Here is a 4,729-nt window from a genome sequence, read left to right as displayed (position 1 = left end):
GCGGAGTCGCTCTCTAGCCGGTACTGTATATTCCCGGCGCCATGAGCAAGTGTTTTCACTTGAGTTTTAAATCATATTGTGTGCTCATATTTGTATTTATATCATTGCTTCGTATTGAGCGTTCTAGCTCACGCTTTGGGTATTGTGGTGTACCTTGTGGCAGGGCAGGTTTGAGGCTGGACGGTCCAGGCGGCTCTCAGCAGGATTGAGCTTGGGAGAGTGCGAGGTTGTAGATGGGATTTGTTTACCCTGAACCTTCGATTTGGTTATATAATAATATTTATACACGATTGTTTTCGTCGGTTGTATTCTGCCGATTGGATTTGTTATATTTTAATTATCCACTCTTTACGCTTTAAGTTTTAATTGCATGCGCTTTTATCGTAACTCTGATTAGTAGTGGATCCGGGTTGGGTCGCTACATTTTTGGTATCAGAGCGCATTGCACTGGGAATATCGTAAAGTGGATTAGTGATAATCTGTTCTTATGCAACAGATGGCAGATTACGATGAGAGCCACGATAGCGGAGGCGGCGGTCTTTGGGGCGATCCGAATGATCGTAGACGTCATCAAGGACAGCCTGAGGAGCGTAAGCGAGTGAGCATGCGCAGATTCAAGGAGGTTAGCCTGAAGCCTTTGTCGGGAGGCGAGACAGCTGAAGAGGCGGAGGATTGGCTTGAGAGGATGGAGCAGTGTTTCCAGGAGTTCCGTTGCACGGCCGAGGATAGGATGGAGATTCTTGCCTTTATGCTAGAAGGACGCGCGAGGAAGTGGTGGAGATCTACTTCTGCACCATTCATAGCAGCTAGAGGAGCAGCTACATGGGTTGAGTTTCGTACTTTTTTTAGAGACTGTATTTTCCTCCAGCTCTTCGTCAGGCGAAAGCCAGTGAGTTGTTGAGTTTGCGACAGGGGACGATGACGATCGAGGAGTACCAGCAGAAATTCTTTGATCTACTACCTTTTTGTCCTCATGTTGCTAATAGTTCTATGGCAAAGTACGACCATTTCCTTCAGGGTTTGAACCCTGATATTCATCGGATGGTTGTTGTGGGTGGTGATGGGACCTATGAAGGTTTGGTGGACCGTTGTCGCCAGGCCGAGGATAGTATTTGGAGGAACAGGGGACTTTACTCTTCTTCTTCCAGGTCAGCAAGTGCCAGTGCTTTGGGCCCTAAGGGGCAGTCTTTCAAGAAGCCAGGAGGTACTTCTTCTTCTTCCTCTGGATCTGGTGGAGTGCATAACTTTGGCGGTCAGAGGCCGAACCATTGTCGTCAGTGTAGACGCAGACATCCGCCACGGCAATGTGGTCGATAGACCAGTGCATGTTTCCAGTGTGGCCAGGAAGGTCACATGAAGAGGGATTGTCCGATGCTGATTGGGGCAACGAGTGGTTCCGGAGGTTCTTAGGCCTCTGTTCAGCCACCTCAGTACCAGCAGCCACCTTTCCAGCAGCAGTTTTTGTAGCAGCGCCAGCAGCCGCAGCAGTCTCAGCGATAGCCTGCTCAGACTCCTTCTCGAGGTCATTCTTCTTTGAGGCCACGTGCCCAGGGTCAGGTCTTTGCGCTTAACCAGGAGTAGGCAGAGGCTGACAGTGATCGGATTATTGCAGGAATCTGTAGTTTATGTGGTTTCTTGCATATGTTTTGATTGATACCGGTGCATCACATTCTTTCGTATCAGCATGTTTTGCTAAGAAGTATAAGTTGTCATTCATTCCTTTAGACGTCTTGCTAGTAGTTTCTACTCCTATGGGTAGCGAGGTTTTAGACAAGCGTCTATTTGTGGGTTGTGTTTTGGATTTTGAGGGGCATCAACTTAGTGCTAACCTGATGATTCTAGCAATGGAGGATTTTGATTGCATCATTGAGATAGATCTATTGACTGCCTACCGAGCGATAGTGGATTGCTATCAGAGGTTTGTTTAGTTTTGACCCAAGGATGACGAGTCATGGTATTTCTATGGTGAGGGAGCGCGGCCTCCGATGCCAGTAGTTTCTTCTCTGAAGGCCCGGCGTGCATTAGAGTCTGGCGGGGAAGGCTACATTATCTACGCCATTGACGCATCCTTAGGAGAGCCAGATATCCGGGAGATACCAGTGGTTCGTGACTATCCAGATATAATTTCGGAGGAGATTCCAGGTTTGCCACCAGTGAGGGAGATCGAGTTTGGCATTGAGTTAGTACCAGGGACTGTACCAATTTCCAGAACTCCTTACCATTTGGCACCGTCAGAAATGAAAGAACTACAGAAGCAAGTGCAAGATCTTCTTGATAAAGGCTATATTCGACCCAGTGTTTCCCCTTGGGGAGCCCCAGTGCTGTTTGTCAAGAAGAAAGATGGTTCAATGCGGTTGTGTATTGATTACCGTCAGCTGAATCAAGCGACAGTGAAGAATAAGTATCCTCTTCCGCGGATAGATTATCTCTTTGATCAGTTACAGGGTACTTCTGTCTATTCTAAGATTGATCTTTGGTCTGGGTATCATCAGTTGCGAGTTCTGCAGGAGGATGTTTCTAAGACAGCATTTTGTACACGGTATGAACACTATGAGTTTCTAGTGATGCCGTTTGGTCTGACGAATGCTCCAGCTATTTTTATGGATCTTATGAACAGAGTTTTCCGCGACTTTCTGGATAAGTTCGTGGTGGTGTTCATTGATGATATTTTGGTGTATTCTCGCAGCATGGATGAGCATGCCTATCATCTCTACACTGTAATGCAGGTCTTGAGGGAGAGACAGTTGTACGCAAAGTTGAGCAAGTGTGACTTCTGGATTGACCGAGTTGTATTTCTTGGTCATGTCATTTCTCAGGAGGGCATATCTATTGACCCTAGCAAGACAAAGGATATTTTTAATTGGTCGTGTCCGAATACAGCTTCAGAGATTCGTAGTTTCCTTGGTTTAGCAGGATACTACCGACGTTTTGTGGAGAACTTCTCTCAGATAGCTAAGCCTTTGACTCAGTTGACAAAGAAAGATGTTTCTTTCATGTGGTCTGATGCTTGTGAAGATAGTTTTCGTGAGTTGAGACATCGTTTGACGACAGCTCCAGTTCTTGCTTTGCCGTCTGGATCAGGTGGTTTTGTAGTCTTCACCGATGCTTCTCTCCAGGGTTTGGGGTGCGTGTTGACTCAGAATGGCCACGTGATTGCTTATGCTTCTAGACAGCTGAAGACTCACGAGGAGAACTATCTCGTTCATGATCTAGAGCTAGCAGCCATTGCCTTTGCCCTGAAGATATGGCGTCACTATTTGTACGGAGAACAATTTGAGATCTTCACCGATCATAAGAGTTTGAAGTATCTGTTCACTCAGGCTGAGTTGAACATGTGGCAGCATCGTTGGATGGATCTGTTGAAAGATTATGACTGTGAGATCAAGTACCATCCAGGTTCTTCTAACCCCGTTGCTGATGCGCTTAGTCGCAAGGTCTATGTGAGTTTCCTTCAGACCAGTTCGGTTTTGAAGGCAGTAGAGGAGTGTTGTTCTTTGGGATTCACGTTCCGTCATAAGAAAGAACAACAAGGGATTCGTGTTTCTTCTGTGCTTGCAGAGCCAGCATTGTATCGACGAATTCGGGAAGCTCAGAATTCTGATCTGAAGACTCAGAAGTTGGCTCGTTTGGCTGAGGGTGATAGTACTTCTGATTTCCATCTGCAAGGTGACGGTCTATTGTGTCTTTCTGGACGAGTGGTTGTACCCGAGGATTCTGCTTTGAGGGATGAGATCCTATCGCAAGCTCACCGCAGTCGATTCTCTGTACATCCAGGCAGCATGAAGATGTATAAGAATCTTCGCACACGTTTTTGGTGGAAAGGGATGAAGCGCAGTGTTTATCAGTTTGTATCGCGATGCCTTGTGTGTCAGCAGGTCAAGGCAGAGTTTAGACGACCCAAAGGGTTACTTCACAGCTTAGAGATTCCTGAGTAGAAGTGGGAGCATGTGACGATGGATTTTGTCACCCACTTGCCTATGTCTTCCAGGAATTGTGATGCTATTTGGGTTGTCGTGGACCGGTTGTCGAAGTCAGCGCATTTTCTTCCCTATAACCACGATTATACCTTTGATAGGATGGCGCAATTGTATGTGCGGGAGATTTTTCAATTGCATGGGATTCCGTTGAGCATTGTCAGCGATAGAGATCCGAGATTCACCTCGAGGTTTTGGGGTAGTTTCCAGGGAGACCTTAGTACTACTTTGAGCCTGAGTACGTCTTATCATCCAGAGAGGAATGGACAATCCGAGCGTACTATTCGCACTTTAGAGGATATGCTTCGCGCGGTGGTGATGGATTTTGGCCCAGCGTGGCATGATCATTTACCCTTGGTGGAGTTCGCTTATAACAATAGTTTTCATCGCAACATTGGCATGGCACCATTTGAGGCTCTTTATGGACGTCACTGTCGTACACCTTTGTTTTGGGATGAGGTTGGCGAGCGTCAGGTTAAGGGTCCTCAGATGATTCAGCAGATGACTAATGCAGTGGAGTTGATCCGACACAGGATTAAGGCGGCCCGGGATCGACAAGCTAGCTACGCGAACACTCACCGGAGACCGTTACACTTCGAGGTGGGAGAGCATGTGTTCTTGCGTGTGTCACCTTTCCAGAAGGTGATGAGATTTGGTCGCAAGGGTAAGCTGACACTGAGATTTATTGGTCCTTTCGAGATTATCGAGAAGATTGGGGATGTGGCTTATCATCTGGCCTTGCCACCCGATCTTTC

This window comes from Henckelia pumila, chromosome 4 (genome assembly GCF_033568475.1).
Source record: "Henckelia pumila isolate YLH828 chromosome 4, ASM3356847v2, whole genome shotgun sequence".
Classification (NCBI taxonomy): domain Eukaryota; kingdom Viridiplantae; phylum Streptophyta; class Magnoliopsida; order Lamiales; family Gesneriaceae; genus Henckelia; species Henckelia pumila.
Note: the sequence above shows the minus strand (reverse complement) of the source record.